Source organism: Dreissena polymorpha, chromosome 2, assembly GCF_020536995.1.
Source record: "Dreissena polymorpha isolate Duluth1 chromosome 2, UMN_Dpol_1.0, whole genome shotgun sequence".
NCBI classification, from domain to species: domain Eukaryota; kingdom Metazoa; phylum Mollusca; class Bivalvia; order Myida; family Dreissenidae; genus Dreissena; species Dreissena polymorpha.
Genome location: NC_068356.1, coordinates 62,733,697 through 62,753,221, shown reverse-complemented (window position 1 = coordinate 62,753,221; position 19,525 = coordinate 62,733,697). Strand labels below are relative to the sequence as shown.

The window sequence follows — 19,525 nt, the reverse complement described above, 5'->3', positions numbered from 1 at the left end:
TTTCAAAGGGCCATAAGTCTGTGAAAAATCATCCGACCAGAACCCGCTGATAATATGCACATCTCCTCTTGGTAGTGAAGCTTCCCATAAAGTTTCATTGAATTCCGGTCATTAGTTGCTGAGAAATAGCCCGGACAAAAATTGCACTATATGTACAGTTAATGGAAAATTTCAAAGGGCCATAACTCTGTGAAAAATCATCCGACCAGAACTGGCTGATAATATGCATATCTCCTCTTGGTAGTGAAGCTTCCCATAAAGTTTCATTGAATTCCGGTCGTTAGTTGCTGAGAAATAGCCCAGACAAAATTTGTGCACGTATGGACGGACTGATGGACACACGGACAGACGAAGCGGCGACTATATGCTCCCCCCAAATTTTATTTTGGGAAGCATAAAAAACACTGGTTACTCGCAGGCTGTTCAGGTTTTATACTGTTAAATGCACATAGCCATGTTTACTTTGCCTCAGAGTGGGAATGGGTTAAACACAGGCATCTAAAACATTTGGCCTTGGCTGCTGTTTTCAAGACATAAATTACAACCAGAGAGATTGCCTTTCATTAGCTTGTCAGTCTAGTATGAAGTTATTGTAGACCTTTTCTTGCCCTGCAAATTTCATTTAAAAGTGAAATACCATGTGCTTGTTAAAATTAATTAACAGGTTTTTATTTGCTTTCAGAATTTTACTTTAGTCCCATGGGATAAGTTGTCAAATGTAACTAAGGGAAAGGTTTTAAGCAAAATGACAGAAAGTGCCCCTTCTGTTTGCTTCATGACTGTCCAACCTTTCCCCCACCCCCCTTTTTTAACAATGCCCAGTATTTTTTTAGACTTCCGCTTCTTCCCTTCTATTGCTAACTGGATCTTCATTGATTGGAGAAAATCATTCACAATTTGCAGTAGTTAATAAAATCCCCAAATACACAGCAATAATTGATCAAATTAATGAGAAAATAATTCCTCTGATTCTATCATTAAGCCTTAGATCATTGGACATTCTGAGACCATACCAGCAGCAGCAGCTGCAGCAGCAACAACAACACCTTTTAGTCCATTTGCTTGTACTTATTTTATAATAATTAGTAAGTCAAACAAATTCCACCAGCCTCTTACCTAACACTGTGGCAATTATCACCCACTCATAGGCTAAGCACAAAGACAATATCTTAATCAGCTGCAATTAGACAGCCTATTAATCCCCATTGAGCAGGCAAATAGCTCCAGCGAAATCTTTCATCAGGAATGCAGGTAGTATATTGCATTTTATGAAGTTAAAGTCAAAATCAAGAGTTTAGGCATGTTTTGCTACAACAAACTTTTTTTTGAAAGCCACATTGCTTATCAACACATTTTATATCAGCATTTCCAGTGTACATGAAAAGGAAATAATTTCATAATTATTCAAAGATAAATGTACAGGAATATACTTTACTTTGCCTAATTTTATTTTAGCCACCTGGTTATTTTGTTGAAATAGCAGAATGCATCAAGACTGCAGACTGCATCAAGAAATGATACAACTCCAACCTCATAACCAGCTGTATCAATTACATGTCAACAGCAACATGCACCATAATAATTAGCGCTAAGTAGTAACACAAAACACTGTGCAGATTGTTTAAGCCATCACAATTTATTATTCTCACACAGCTTGCTAATATCTTGAACAAAAAACACACATTATAGTACAAGACAATATAGGTATAGGGAGTTAAGTTCAGAAATAGCTTGGTTTGCGATTGCTTTGCCCTACCAATCCTTTAAAATATTTGTTTTACTGCCGCTAATTGAAATGATTGCCACTTTTGATTCCTCATGAAGATCTGTAAGTCATTATGGCCATTGGTGTGTTACAATAAACCAGTTTTGTATCAATTTATCAATGAAACTGAGGAGCTGCGCCATGAGCGCATGATACGCCCGTCGTTCGCCAATAAAGTAGTAAGGTAATAAATAACCCTTTGAATCATTTTTTTACTTCAGTTTATTTGTATTTGAATACATGGTTTATTTTATAAGTACATGAGCATGGAGCGCCGTCTCCTTGACATTCAACAAAGTCCCATAACTCTGGAACAACAATTCAGAATTCCGTCAAAAACGAAAGGGGATCAGGGTTTATCAATATTAAGATTGTGTTGAAATTTGAAAAAAATCCATCGAAGGATATTTGAGCTACGGTAGGACATTCAATGAAATCACGAAATTTTGACGAACAAAGTCCCATAACTCTGGAACGACAATTCAGAATTCCGTCAAAAACGAAAGGGGATCAGGGTTTATCAATATTAAGATTGTGTTGAAATTTGAAAAAAATCCATCGAAGGATATTTGAGCTACAGTAGGACATTCAATGAAATCACGAAATTTTGACGAACAAAGTCCCATAACTCTGGAACGACAATTCAGAATTCCGTCAAAAACGAAAGGGGATCAGGGTTTATCAATATTAAGATTGTGTTGAAATTTGAAAAAAATCCATCGAAGGATATTTGAGCTACAGTAGGACATTCAATGAAATCACGAAATTTTGACGAACAAAGTCCCATAACTCTGGAACGACAATTCAGAATTCCGTCAAAAACGAAAGGGGATCAGGGTTTATCAATATTAAGATTGTGTTAAAATTTGAAGAAAATCTGTCAAAGGATATTTGACGTAGCGTACGACATTAACAGACGGACGGACGGACGCGGGGTATACCATAATACGTCCCGTCATAGACGGCCGTATAAAAAGGGGTACTGCAATAACCCATAATGTGCTTCTGTTAAGCCTTTGAAGTCTTCATTAATATTAACAACACTTAAACCATTGTAATGTTCAAGACATTAACTTGGTTTACAACCAGTCTGAAAATTCTTTCTAGTGTTAAATCAGCAATGTGGTTCTTTGTCCATGATGTATTCCATGCACACTCTTGGGGGAAAAATGCAATTAATCAATGAAATAATGGATTGGAATGGTTCCTGTTGAATTTTATTTTTTTAATAATGTAAACCATGTTGTACATGAAGACATTGTTATTTTTCTCATTTCTCCCCAATAATTCTGCAGTGGTTGCAGACAGTTTGTCACCAACTCCATTGATTTTAATTAAAATTCAAAAAGAGAAGAGCGCTGCACAGCTTCGATAGCACTGTCTTGCCAAATGCATTTTAACAGGGATAAAAGTAGATTTTGAAAACCAGAAGCCAAATAACATTGGGATTTTCATGCAGCGATTTTTTTTGTCCAATTGGGAAAAGTACCCGTACCGGTCCAATTGGGAAAAATTGAGTCGTGAAAACCCTCAAATTGGGAAAATCGAGATGTGAAACCCTCAAATTGGGAAATTGGTGTATTTGATTTTATGCTCCCAAATACTTTAAAATTGATAACTAAGTGTTTTTAGGCTGTCAATATTATATTTACCTAGGTTCAAACCATAGAGCTGCGCAGGGAAACTAACAAAATGTTGCATTTTCCACACAAAAAAAAAATTACCTTAAATTGGGAATTTTTTGGCCAGCAATTGGGAAATTTGTAGTTTTTTTGTAATTGGGAAAGTGCCGTTTACCGGTACTTTATAAAGAAGGAAAAAAATCGCTGTCATGGATCAAATGACATTGTCAGAGGTCAAAATACATATTCTGGATATGCAGTAATATGTTTCCCATATTTTGTTTAATGCTATACACATGTACAGTAGATCAATATAAATCTTTAACTCACAGCAAAACACAGTATGCATGATATAAAAGATGCTTGAATTTAAAAACAAATAAAATGTAACTTCCATTATACATTTGTATACAAATGAACCAGCCATAGTTTTCCATTTCTTAAGAAACTCTGGTCCCATTTTTTTAGTTCTGGGTTTTATTTTCAAACTGCCCAACCATGTAAAAAACAAACATCAGTAATAGAAAAAACATAAGTAATAGAAAAAAACATATTGTAGCTCACACACAGACAGCATGTAACTGATAAGCAACAGGGGCTTATCAGGTGTACCTATCTTGTGTTAGTGATGCTCAACTTACTCCTCAGTCTGTTGAACATACAAATTTCTGCCAAAAGTTAAAATGAGGTATGTGATTAAACTGGTTCACTTGAGTTAATGTTTTTTGGCTATTATTCAAAATTTAATGACATGCCCTGAGACGCCATACAGGCTTATCAGTGCACTTGTACACAGAGTACAGCAGGAGTAGTGGTAAGATGAAATTAATCTTTCTCAATGATTCATTTCAGTAAGAAATATGGCCGTTAAGGATGGGGAACATTAGTTGCTTGGCATATGTATATTGTAAATGGAAAGCTGTTAAAGGAGTTTTTTTCTTAAAATTATTGTTGCTCAGAAAAATATTCTGAAGTCTTGGACACCAACAGAATCTGTGGAAAATAAGCGCCTCTCCACCATATTTGTCCACCTGGAATTAACAATGACCTTTAAATTTTCCTCAGCACCAAATTACTTAAGAAAAAGCCACACCTTCATCTGATACTGCATTATACATTCGCATACAAATATATAGTAATAGTTTTCAAAACTACCTAGGAAGAGAACGTATTTGTCTTTAATCTTATTTTTTCAATTTAATAGAAAGAAATTTAAGGCAATATAATCATATAAACCACACTGAATAATAAATGATAACACTGAATTGCAACTATGATAATATTTGAAAATGCATTTAATAAATGTTCAAGGATGCGTGAGCTTCAAGCAATAACAAAATCCAGCACACATTATCTATCACGGCCATCCAAAAGTATATGATCCACCCAATTTTATGGCCAAAAATTGAGAACATGTAAACACGCCTGTCAAATTTTCCCAATTTATAATCCAAATGATTGGTATTGAAACCCATTTGGTTCATTGACAGCTCTTCACAAATCCATCTTGTTTACACAGGCAGTGGTTCTGCCTCTTAATTATATTAGAAAGGAACATTCCAGGATCAATAAATATTTATTGGAATTTGGAAAGGTGTTTTTTTTCTTTCTTTCAGTTTAACCAAATAAAAAACCTCTTTGTATATTTTGTGATTTCTGTACTATATTGAGCAATGCTCCCCTATTTGAACATTGTCTTGATAGCAGAATTGATCAGTTCTTGCTCTGTTATAGTCAACACTTCCTTTTCATGGTACAAAAAAATACCACTCGCCAAAAAACTGAAAGATGGCGCATACATGAACAAACATATATCTCACATCAGGGCAACAGATAAGGATCGTTTTATCGCTTTAACGATTTGTATTTGACAGAAAAAGAATTGAAATAAAAAATAGATCATACAATAAACGATTACGAAATTTGAAAACGAATTGCAATCGATTCTTTGTCGTTTTATTTTACCTATTTTAACTCCGTATTTTGTTTGATTTGATAAAGTATATTGTAACCTTTAGTACGGTCATTACGCAAAAATGTCAGCATCTTGTTCCAAACGCGGACGCTCTAAAAAATATTTATTAGCTGTGTGCGCGCCTAATGTGTTTCAATTTTTAACGCAAAACCAACCATGGGGTAAAGAGTGCTTTATTGGAATTGATATCACAGGTTGTGATAGAAAAGGCAAAATTCAGTGCAATAACCGCGGCGATTCAGTGTCCGAGAAACAATTAACCCTGTGGAAAAAGGAATTCCCCTGGCTTGTCTTACATGGAGACGGCTTGAAAATACACCTCAAGTGTAACCGAACATTAAAAAGCTCATCTCATCCAGAAATAAAGGTAAGTTTTCTATTAACTTTAAAAAACTTTTTGACAAATTGATTTGAGGGAAAAAAATAATTGTTTCAAAAAGCTTGCAGTGAAATTTAATTGAGATCAAATCTTATCTGTTGCCCTGTCACATTAAAGGTTTAAAAATAAGAACTTAAATGTACACCAGTTATTGTTTGTTATGTTTTATCAACAGTTTCAGCAAAATTACCATTATGATCAATTACATGTAATAGTCTAAGGGATTTCAGTAGATTTTCATCTTCCAACAATTTGTTTTGCCTGGGTGAGTAAAAGCCACAAAATGTTTCAAATTGATCACACAGTGTTGTTTTTTTGTTACAGCCTGTGTCATTTGGATTGGGAAAATTCGCCTGATAAACCATGAAATTGGGAAAATGAAGCATTTTAATATGATTATAAGTAACCAAATTAAAATTGTTTTTAAGTGCATGTTTGACAGCATTTTTACATAAGAAAGTGCTGCTTTAATTTCTTCATACAATGAAGCCAATGTTTAGTGAATATCCTTTCACATGCATATTAAACTTGCAATAATCTATAGATTCCTAAATACAACACTTAAACATAGCCTCTTTCAGTGCATAAAGTTGAATACTTATTTTTAGAATAAATATCATATAAGGAAAACATTAAAAATCATGCTTTAGTGTTCTTGTTGTGTTAATGATGTATTAAACAGAGATAAAAGAGTATATTTAATTTTTTTACATTTCAATATCTGGCATTCAACATCTTCAGTTCAATGCTATTTCAGTAGACTTTACAGCATGACAAACATAATCAGCAATTAAGCCCATGGCTTTGGAATTCGGAATTATATCGGCATTTTCATGAAATTGGGAAAATAAATTCAATAGCCTTTTTTCCTCAAGAAAAGTCCACTGATTAGGGAAATACTAAATTTGATTTAACTCTTTATAATCATTCAAATTAAAAGAAAAAAACTCATATGTGTAATTGAATTAAAATTGCGATAAAATACACATAAGACTTATTTCTAACAAAAAAAAAATTTTTTTTTTGGCAATTGGGAATTTTTTGCCACATTTTGGGAAAAAAGTATACTTTTTGGGATTGGGAATATAGCCGAATTTCGGCTATAAAATCGGGCCAAAAAAAAACCTGCAATTTTTTCCTTCTTTATAAAGTACCGGAAAATGGCATTTTCCCAATGAGGAAAAAATTATAAATTTCCTAATTGCAAAATTGCCAATTGAAAGTTTCTAAAAAAAAAAAAAATGTTTTTAAATAAAGTGCAACATTTAGTTAGTTTCCATACACAGCTCTATGGCTTGAAACATACCGGTAAGTAAATATAATATTGACAACTTGACAACATAAAGATATCAATTTTAAAGTATTTGGGAGCAAAAACTCAAATATGTGTACACCAATTTTCCAAGATGATGACTCCACAATGCAAATTTTCCCAATTTCAGGGTTTTTCGAGTGTAATTTTACTAATTGGGCTGGTACAGGTACTTTTCCCAATTTGGCGAAAAAATCTCTGATATTAATGCAGAAAATGCATAACAGCATATGAATGTGATTATAAATAGATCCACTAACATATAAATCAAATCATGTTTGTCTCTTTTCATTTTCGAACTATAATGGTCTTAAATGCTTTCAAATTACAAGTCGACCAAACTCCAATTTTCCAACACTTGTTTCCGTGACACACATTCACTGTGCAGATTTCTAAAATTGTTTGTTGTTTGTATGTTTAACCTGGTCTTTATTGCTACATGTAATTGACACATGCATAACATTTTTCCTGTATTACCATATGATATCTGTAGTTAATTTTATTTGTATGTGTCATTTTCGCTGTTAATCATAATTTTTCTATTGCTTGCCGCTATATAACACAATGGAGTAAAACAGTAGAGCTCAAAAGTGATACCTTGACTATCTCCGGTATGACTAAACAGGGTTTTTTGGCCCGAATTAATAGCCGAAATTCGGCTATGTTCCCAATCCCAAAAAGTATACTTTTTCCCCAAAATGTTGCAAAAAATTCCCAATTTCCAAAAAAAAAAATTTTTTTTTTTAAAGAAGTGTCTAATGCGTATTTTACCTCAATTTTAATCAATTACATTACATTATTTTAATAGACCCGAGCTATAATTTACACGCCCAGGCCACCGGGCGTGCCCTTATTCCGCAGACTGCTTAGGAAGTTCTAAAGGTAAGAGTTGACTGTAGTGTCAACCAAATAAACAATGCAAAAGATTCGTTTGCAAAAATAAACAAGTTTACAGTGATGTGCAGGCATGTCAACATCACAGATTTCAAACATATGCAATCGTCATGTTAATTATCAAATTATAAGGCTAGAAAACAAAAATTCTAAGTAAAGTCTTAAAATAAGAAATTCCAAATGACCCACATTCTTTGTAGTTCTGGCTACCATAACTTTAAATGTCGCTTTTTATGATTTTTGACAGGCGCGACTTTATAGTTATGGACCAAACCATTAGGAAAGTCAACCAGAAATTCCCGACAAGTTGACAGTTAACAAAGACTGGTTTAAAACAGCTTTTAAATGCAGTTATTGGCCAAAATCAACCACTTGATCGGAAAGATTGACATTTTTCACATTTAACTGATATATTCTTTCACAAAATACTTTCTTAAACATTTAAAATTTATCTATTCTGCTCTTACAGTACAGCTAACGGGGCACAAACATAATCCGCGGCTACGCCACGGCCAGATTATTAGTACGCGGCGGCCGCATCGTGTGTTCACGCGGCGTATCGCCGTGGCACTCGGCATCGATCCGCGCAACGACGCCGAGTCTGTGTTAACCTCGCGTACTTTGCGGAGTAAATCTGCCGCATACGTACGCGGCGGATCGAGTGAAAAGATATCCACCTACATGTACATACATGTATGTGTAGCGTAGAATTAATTACGCGCAACTGTTAATGTTTCGTTCGATTATCATTATTAAATTTGTAATCCGAAACACACTTCCGAATTTTAATGCTAACGCGACCTTTGACAAATTTTAACGTCAAATAAACAGTGCTAAAATATCCTTTGTTTCATAAAAAGAGCGCCAATATTATGCAGACATGTAGAACGTCGTTTGGAAAGTTTGGGTGTATTTTGTGTTGTATACATACATGAACATCACGTCAGGCGTAAATCGCGTGTTCAGTGGAAAAAAAACTCCCCGATTAGACGTTATTTCATCATCTCTATAAATAGTAACAAATGCCAAAATGTATTTGATACTTAAGGAAATAGCGAGAATGTTTGTGTATCGTAAATATTTACCAGCATTTGCTTTAAAACTGGAATATACGGGATTATCGGGTAATTAGTAGCGATATTTCCTGTATAATATGAACAAAATAAAACGTGTTTATATACGCATATTCAAACAATAGTTATAATAAGCTGATAATTAACAAAACAACAAATACGTCGTCATCGTCTTGATTATTGATGTGGCTTCAAACTGCTAATTTTCTCAGCTTAAATTTTATAGCAAAATCAACATGCAATTAATTTATAAATCCACCATATGCTGGAGCCTTGACCACTTGTATGTGCGAAAACATAATTAGGTGGCCTTGTTAATGTGTGAAATACATACACTACGGGCGGGAAACAAACTTAATTGGCCAGACACATTAACTATGCTTACATGTATATGCTAATACAATCTGCACACAATAAATTTATTATGATTTTAATTATTATTATAATTGTTCTTTCAAAATTTGTTAACTACATGTAACTAATAATTTTAAAAAGATTTTTATTTCATGATGCGCATCGACTCGGCATCATGTCGCGGATAGCGGCATGCCTCGGCGGACAGATGCGAAGTTTCGCGGCGAAATGCGACTTGCCGCCACATACTGACGCGGCTTCAACGACTGACGCGGCATCGACTCGTTTCGCCTTGCCGCCGCGGATTGCGAAATACGTTTGTTCCGCTTTGGCTGTACTGTACATATCGAGAAGAACAGTGATGTGACAGACTTTTCTGAAATGCGAATCTCCCGAGATTTCACGGTCATATGACGTTATTCCTATTTTTAGTAACATACCATGTGCTCAAGTGTTTTCAAATTCAGAATGACATTTCCCGGTAGGTTAGATTATTCTGGCTTGTTTTGTAAACAAATTGTAGTTTAAATACAAACTCAAGGTAAATATTATTTAAAACTATATACCTGATTCACACTGAAATCAGTCTTATAATCCACCAGACGTAAGTTGTTAATCACAAATAATAGATTTCAGAAAACGAAAGTAACGTGTACAATTTCAGCAAAAAATGTCAAGGTCGATCCGAAAGTATCCAAATGAAAACTCGTCACGTGACAAAGCGACAATGGCTTCAAATTGTGAATTTCAGACTGATGAGAGTTATTTTCATCTATTGTAAGATGCATTTTAAACATTTGAACCTTAAAATATTCCCTGATGCAGTAATTTATATTCATTCACCAATATACGTAGAAATGTATCCAAGAAAATGAGCTTTCTTTGATTTATAGCGTGACATAAATATGTTACGGCTCTGGTTGACTTTCGATACGGGGTTGGCTTCAGCGCACAGGTATGTCAATACTATATAAACTGTACGCTTAAGTTTCTTTAGTTGCAGTAATTCAACTCTCAGCTTAGGCTGAGAGTTGCAATGCGCTCTCTTGTCCATGGGTGCAAAATGTTATCAACAATGCAAGGGTTAAGGAACACTGAAACTGCAAGAACTTATTAAAGTTTACCTATCTAAACCACAAACTTATCTAAATGGTAACATTAAAGCAAGATATAATTGATTTTATTGACTAAGGTTTTGTTTTGTACGCTGTATCCGCAATATTGGAGAATTTACCCAATATTGGTTAGGTCGCTGTTCATTAATATTTTGCACGTCGGGTTATGTGCTCCAGCCTATAAAGTCGATAACGATGTGGTATTCGATACAGAATACACTGTTTCAAATTTAAACATAAACATGTCAGCGAGAAAAGTGTGTTGAAACATCGTCGTGTATTTATAGGGTGCATGCAAAGGATAACATCAGTAGGTTGCCATTCAGGTAAATTTAACATGTTTATGAAGTTTATACATTATTTTCCTCAATTGTCTCGAACGACGTCTGTTTAGTGAAGCGCATGGATTCGCTGCGCTGAACTGCACCTATGTTTATGAAGGGGTGCATATGGACAGCTAGTCCAAATTTTTGACGCTCTTAAATATTAAGCTACTTTTTATATGGGTAATATTTGGAGCGTACAAAGGGTGAAAGACCAATTATGTGGTGGGAATTTTTTGTTCTTTGTCTTTATTGTTGCGCAAGGATTTTGTGCGCAACATTCAAGCCCCGATATAAGACACTTAATAACAACGGATTGCAATAATATTTACATGCCTGTGTAGATAATTCGTTTCTCGATAATGTTCCGTAAAAATTATGTAATGACACTTTGAATTTTGCACGCCTGAGCAATTTAAATCCAACCACTATTCAATTTTTCAATATCTCTCGATTCGCTCGCTGTGTAGATATAAATCGATAACACGACCTCGGTGTAAAGCATCTGGTTTAAAGTGGAAGAATAAACAGCGTAAAATACAGTTTGCGTTCGTCTATTGTGGTGCAGCGCGTTACATAGTAAACCGATGTTATACTTTTCTGGATTAATTTAGCATTGTTTTTTTTCTAAATTGACAATTTAAAAGTTCTGAAATAAATTTAGCAACCCCATCAAAAAATTCAACTCACAGAAATCTTAAATGTTTTGATATAATATTAAAGATCTCATTTAATACTGCTCAGATCAGTTTGAATTATTAATTTATCTCTACTACATCCAAAGTTATGGTACTTTGAATCTTCGGAAAAAATGCCATTTTGGGGAAAATTATGCCTATTAAAAGCGTTCACATTTTGTGTTGATTCGCGGACCTGCTTTCTATAAAATTTGGCTTCTTTTTTCTGTATAATTTTTTCTATACATGGTATCATATTGAAATTTGGCATACTGATGGCATTTTTCCTGTAGATTTCAATAAAAGCATTGATTTGTTGATCAGAAATTGATATAGTACCCTAATTTTGATTTAAAAAGTGCCAATTATATATATTTTTTTTATCGAGGAGCATAACACCACAATATATTCGTTGAAAGTATAAAAATCTTTAATAACTTTACAAAGTCTTACCACATTCAACAAACTAACTGCACTAAGTGTGTACAAAAGGGAAAATTCAAAAAAACATTTCAATACATTTAAACTATACACAATTTCTCAAAGTAGGTCCTTTTTGTACAGTTCGTATGATGCTTGATATTTCTCATGTTTGGAAAACAGCCGGCCATTGTCTTCCAATTTCACTCTTCAAACAATCAGGAACCATCTAGTCTAGAATTAACTCAAATTTTACACTTTGGATATCTGCTCGCACTGACAAAGCAAACACTCCTTTTTGTCTACATGCTGTCATGAAATTCACTTTCATTTCATTGCCTTCTTTTTTTACAACACACCCAGGGTACCAGTTGTTACCATTTTACAGTTATGTAGTCTTCTTCTGATACAGCACTCCTTCTAAATAGAGGGTGGCATAAAGGTTAAGGGGTGAAAAAACTGTACAAAGGTGCTCAGTTGGGTGTTAATTCAAAATTATTTACATTGTAAGTGTCTCCAGATGTATAAGTGGTACAATGACAGCCACAGGAGTAAGGATTTTGAAAACTTCTACTGTGGCTGCCTCATGTACCGGGTATATGGCATTTTGGGGAGGGAGGGAATTCAATTGTTTGACTGTTCTTGAGTATAAAAGGAATTTATTTGTTGAGGAACAAGAAGAATATCAGGAGAAATGATGGCAACTACATGGTGGATAATTGTTTACAGCATTATGAGGCGGAATTTTGTTCTGCGTGTTTCAAGTCATCCTCTATAATATTTATAGTCTGAAAGTCGTCAAGAAAACAACTTTCCATATCTTCTGATTTGCATCATTTTTATCGGTTGAATATTTCAATGACAATTTCATTTGTCAATGTACTGGCATTTTTCAAATTGCTTGGTTATGTCTTATGATGGAGTTGCAGCAGAGTCCCACATCCTTGCAGAAGGCACCTGGATACTTTTACACCTTTATCACAGCCAGACACTCTAAAAAAATAACAAAACATACCAAAATATCTATTTTTACAAATAAAATACATATAAAACATCATTTTTGTCATTATCCTTCATTATTTTACATCTTTGCAAAATCTCGAAAAATGGTACGAACAAGATTTTAAAAAAAAATTAAGTTCGTACCCATTTCAAACAATCCATTATTTTACGTAAATACTTAGAGAAAAACGCAGTTATTGATCTATTTCGATTCAATTTGTTATTATCAACCATTTCAATGCGTTTATTTGAGGGAAGCATCTCACGGGACTGTTATATTCAGTGACATATCTTAATTATTACGCGTGTTTTTAGTGTCAAAAAAGCGAACATTGCCATCAATGCGAAAAGCTGGTTTTAATATTTATAAAATATTATTTAAACATAATTCAAACCAAATAATATCGAAAATGATCATAACAAACCTTTTCTTTTGTTTTCTGTAGAGTTTAAGCGAGTATGGTTTAATTAATTCAGAACGTCACAAACGATAACGATTAGCGAAGCAAAACAAAAATGGCGCCTCCCTCTGCAGAGGTCAACCGAGGTCGAATTGTATAAATGCGCGTCTTTGTTTAAAGATGCGGGTACCTAATTCTCTTTTGCAGAAAATAAATTTGGTATCAAAATTTAAGTTAGACTTTCTAGTTTTTATAACTATGTTCAAAATTGTGTTCGGTCCATCGGAAGTAATTTTATTCATCGTCAAAGTCGGGTACTATTTTCTCCGCGTAGGGTGGTCCTATGTAAATTTTGAATGCATTGTAGTAAAGTTCATTCAGTCGTGAACAAGATGATGTCAATCTCATAAATATTCATGATGTGTAGAATATCCGCATTTGAATTGTAAACACACACATGTTTATGCAAGTAGTCCGAAAGTCGGCATTACGCGATAGCGATATTTCTGCCCTGAATTTGTTCAATTAACAACATATTTACTTATCATCCTGAAATAATAATAAAATGAATTTTATATGAATAGAAAGATAAAACATTTTTCTTTTAATAACTTTTTATTATTTTGATTTATATAATAAAATAATGGTTTTATTGATCATTTAGTAAGAGTGGTATTGTTTTTTTCCGCTTTTCTCCCATTGAACTGATAAGGAATCGGCTTTTATCGGGGTTGCTAATAAATTACATCTTTTATTTTTATACTTTACATAAATAATATTGATACAGATCGTACAGTATACCGTCCTTGGTAACGTAGAATGTAAGTACATAAAACAACACAGACAGAGGTGCGAAAAAGACATGCATAAACACTTGCTGAAACTTAGAACAGTGAATAGAAACTGCACCATATCTGTTTTGAACATATGCTTATTAAATCGACAAAGATTAGCATACTAGATCTAGTTAGGTAAAAGTCGTTGTTAAAAATCATGTTAAATAAAATTACGCGTACACGTTACACTGTAATGCCTTCTTGAAGTTCTTCTGATTGGTTCATATTTATGACATGTTTCATGACATGGCTACAGGTCAGTGATTGTTTTGCGATTTAATCAGACGTTTAACTGAATTATTTATGCCTTTCTAACTTCGAATCGACGATATTTGATGTAAAAATGGACTTCTGAATTAAAACTGAATGAGTTGGTAATGTTATTTTGCAATTTTACGCAAATTGATGAAAATTTAAACTTTCTGGTTTCCACCACAAAAAAGGTCCTTCAACGATGAGACGTTCCAAAGAATTTAACCCATATAAAAAGTATCTCTAAATTCTTTGCGCGTCTTATAAATGAGACTAATGGACAGCCAGAGCCGCCATAGCAAAAATTATCAAAGGCTCTGGGAGTCCGTTTATATGGATTAAAGTTTCTTTAGCTACATTCTTTGTGTTGTACACAATTTTCGCGTTAAAATGTATACTTTCAGTCTTGGAGACTACTTTCACGAATTTAACACGCATACAATTCAAAATTCCTGCAAAAACTTACCTTTGAAACGTGTGCAAGGCATGAATTAATTACAATTGTTCATATACCATCAACTTATTTACAGCACAGACTTTTCGACGCCATATTTGATTCGAAAACGAGACTGGGGTCACGGCGCGACTGATTTCAGGTTACGGTTACACTACAGTAAAACTCGCCTCGGCTCAGGTTAAAGCTACGGTGAAATTACGTCTTATGAATACAAAATACGTTAATCATTATGAAACACATAAATGTCTTGTTTGGCAAATATAGGAGAGAAACTATACGATCGTAAAATGTTTTAACATTTCAACTTTGGCTTTACATAGGGAAACCACTTTTTGGCCTTTCGACGTTTTTGTTTAAATTAAGGGTATACGGACGTGTAAACTTCTTACGCTCATCTCAGTCGAAACTTTACGCACATGCATATATAAAGCCGTTGTCCCAGAGCGATGGTCATATATTTTTTACAAAATAAATATTTCCAGTGCAACTTGAGTTTTATTTCAGATTAAATGATTTTTCTACTGTCATTTGAACATAATTTATGATATTCTAAAATCCATTGAATTATGTTCGTTCAAGTGTATTTAAACGCAGCAGAATGTAAAAGTCATGTTGTTTCAGAAGTAAATACACAAAGAAGGTAGAATGAGAACATATTCAAGACTCAAATCGACATTGATTATCATAAAAAGTATAAAGACGCATGCGAAAATATTTAATTGCGAGTTTAATGTATTCCACTTCCATATGTCGTGCGATCAAACACGAGAACCACAATCTCCGACACGTATTTGATCATGGTATTTCTTTAGATTTCAGGCAAATGACTCGTTTCCGTACGTTATGAAAAGCTGCGCCGCGCTCGATTTCGATCGGTTCGAGATTTGAAAACAAAAGATACCACGACATGAAACGGTGTGATATCAAGATCAGATGCGATACACAATAGGTCTAATGGTAGTGTTTTCGATTTTTTCCACGATTGGGTCTTGTTTTGACAAGATCATATGTGATAGGATTTCCCGCTTTAGAACGTTCATGTACGAGGTGATACGTTACCCTACCTTTATCAAAAGTGATAATATCGGCAACGATCCGATACGACTTAAGTTGCACGATTTTGTACGATTAAATAAATTCTATTCACGACGAGACCAGGACTGGAACCAAATACATAAACGATGATTGACATTCTAATCTTCGTTTAAAGACCGCAACAAACCGGAACAACGCGTGATGTTTTTATCTTCATAACAGATCAACTGCTATCATAACGATATAAATGTACGAATAGACCAGACTTGTCGCCCTTTGTTGCAATGAAATAGATTTGATACGATGGCGACTGTAAAGAATTGATCGTGGATGGTCGTGTTAATCGTAAATATTTAAAGCGTTCAAAAATATCCACGATTAATATAATCTTTAAGATTGACTCCAAGTTATGTTCATACACGATAATATCTAGTAAAATTAGTACTGAAAGTTCACGATTAAAAAGACGATTACCGGAATAATTGTTGAACCAATCTTGATAGTTGGATCGTAGACTTTGACAAGTAGGCTTTGTCTTGGCTTTTAAATTAACGGTTTCTTATCACACAGTATCAGGCGAAAGGCCGTTTTTATATCTATGTTCTAAACACCCTCACTTTTTTGTGTGTTGATATTCACGAAAACAAATAAATACTTTCATATAAAAGACGTTTATGAGTTCATCGTCCCACATGCATATATCTATTGGAAACGTTATTGCTGATAAGACTACACGTACTTTTTATCAGATAAGATAAGCAACATTTGTCAAAATCGTTTATGGTCGGTCACATTTGGCAAAATTTGATCACTTTTAAGCTGTGCTATATTTAAAACGACGCGATGTCTAGTTTTTTGGTAGAACATTATTTTACAGACAACTAGTCGAATTATCGCTGATATTAATCGGTAATTTATCATCTATCAGTCAAGCTTTCAACGGCAACTGAAAGATTTTTAAAAGTCGCGCATAGCTAAACCATATATTTACAACAGTGTTTCCAACATTATGCCCAAGTGTATTTTGGTTCCGTTGTTTTTCTCCGACATCAGTGGAGCTATGTAATCTTTGAACGTAAAACAATGGATTTTCCCTGTGATACATTTACACCAGTACGTTGGTGTGATTTGTTTTGGGTCGAACGTATTCCGGGTTTGTTACTGCCCCGGTGTAGTTTCTTTCCCTATTGTGTTTTACTTATAATAGGTAAAACATGTACTCGAGTAGACCATTAACATTAAAAGACACGATGTGTAACATTTAATAAGTAAAATAAATAAGTCATTTTATATGTACTTGTAACGTCAGTAGCTAATTCAAGGGAGATTAACCCTTTCTCACTCAGAAGCAAAGTGAAAATGACTTTGTAAAAACAGCGTAAAACCAGAACAGCCTTCCAGTAACTCGCAGTCTGTTCAGGGTTAATTTTGTTTGCTGCTCATCAGTAACAAAGGGTTGGAAAGGCGGCCATTCAAACTTGAACTTAGTAAGAAATGTATTTAATTAAATGCAATTTTCTAAGGGACTACAAATGCATCAAAATACGTATCTAAGTGGTAAAGGTAATGGAACAGTCATTGTATATGTACTTGTAACGGCAGTAGCTACTGATAAGCATGCAAGGGGGATTAACTAAGAGCGTGGGAAGTTCAACAATTCACGAGACTCTTCAACTCAATGTAAAACTTCCAAGTATTATAGGATTCGTTTTATTTGTTTGAAGAAATATTTCATATCAATACGTTGACAAAATTAGTACTTTAGGCATTGCATAATTGCCGTACTCAAAGTTAACGTTAATTACTCCTTATTAATCTATCATTGCATAGCTGTGCAAGGGAACAAATCAAACCGAACAAAAAGTAAACGAGCCACATATTTCATTAGTTGCTAAAACATTCGTAAAGCGGACTCAATGGGTCGCGGAACGAGCTGGCTTTCCGACATCAATCATGTCAACGCCTGAAAAACAAAACAAAGACTACACTTGTTGTACTTTAGGCTACACAAACGTACAGAAAGGTGTGGTATGCGCACAGTTTCACTTTAAAATCATGATCAACACATTTAAGGATCAAAAGTGCACCAGTCCTGATTTTAGCGATGCTCAACATCATATTGCAACTATCCTGCGAATGCGAAGGAGCATTGTACCGTGATCGTTGTCAGCATCTTGAGTATTTCCATTAAATATACTCATTTTTTAAACTCACACAAACTTTTAGTTTTTTTGTAGACTGTTTCTCTTTTTATTAATAGTTTTGCACATGTGTTGTTTCGGTCATTTGACCACTGTTTTCCACTTAATGCATGCTATGGACACTGGACTGTTTCATATTTAACAATTTACACGCATAAAGTATACAACTGTTTGCTCCAAGAACACAGAAAAACAATGTTTAATTAAAAGACGAGTTAAGCATTTTTCTTAAGCGCAATTGTGATAAACAATACAGCACAATTCATGGCGAAAAGGTTAATTTGTTCACTTTGTTCAGCAATGATTTAAAAAAAAAAACGATCATTAGTTTGGGTACATACTGTTGCTTTCATGCAATCTTAGCTGATTCTCCAAACATAACCCGTGTATCTGACCATGTAAACTTTTACATATTTTTATTATTGCCTACGCAAATTATCTAAATCATATGAGACCAACACTTCAAGTGAAATACTCTAAATTGACCGCTGTCTTTAAAAGCAAACACGGATAGGTACAATACAGGAAGCAATTAGTTGGAGGATACTAACGAGAAAGGATAGCACAAATCCCTGCAAAAACCAAGAAAGAATTGCGTAAATTTTTAATTTCCATTAGCTCTGCTGTTGTCATAGGTGAACAGTAATTTGCATATATGACTCATTCTATTGCGCAACCAGAAACAAATCGGAACTATGGAGAATCACACAATATGAAGAAGTTATAAAGATCTCGGGGAAAAACATTTTTGGTTTAAACATGAGCATGTTGGAAATTAAATAACTAAAAGGACATACCAAGTCAATCGACATATGTAGACACACCAAACGGTTCGAGGGGACGAGGATGTTCTGCAAGCTATTGGAGACCGGACGAGCCTGTGTCCTTAATATCACGCTATTGCTTAAAGGGACATTTTTACGGTTTGGTATATTGACAAAATTAAAAATAATTGTTTCAGATTCGCAAATGTTCGTTGAATTTATGATATTTGTGAGGAAACAGTAATACTGAACATTGACCGCGTTCTAAAAATCAATCATAGGCACCTTATGGACATTTAAAAACATGAAAATTATAAAGCGTTGCTACTCGAAACGATTGAATAATTTGGAGAGTTCTGTTGTTGTCGTTATATTTTGTGGCACTACGATGATTGCTTATATAAAGTATAAAATACATCACTGATTGTATGAGCACGGATGACCGAGTGGTCTAAGCGATAGACTTTTAATCCAGGGGTCAGTGGTTCGAACCCAGTTGAGGGGTACGCTTTTTCTTTATTTAATTTCATTTTATGCTTTCCGGTGGTTTATAGAGAAATATGAATTAAAACTGATATTTCACTGTTTCAAATAGTGTAAAATAACAGTGAAACATATCGATATTTTTCACTGTTTTACTGTGAAATGAGGTCATTTTTTTCAACGAA

The 19,525-nt window shown here is 34.2% G+C and overlaps 1 protein-coding gene across 7 annotated transcripts in view; it reads right to left on the bottom strand.

Annotated features, from left to right (window-relative positions):
• The window catches only part of LOC127867308 (neogenin-like), a 100,472-nt gene extending 85,477 nt beyond the window's left edge, over positions 1 to 14,995 (bottom strand). For all 7 annotated transcript variants that reach the window (XM_052408373.1, XM_052408376.1, XM_052408379.1 and 4 more), the window contains exon 1: positions 14,867 to 14,995. The gene's annotated coding sequence lies outside the window, so the exon portion shown is untranslated. The remainder of the gene's footprint in view (positions 1 to 14,866) is intronic.
• Positions 14,996 to 19,525: the final 4,530 nt, after the last annotated feature.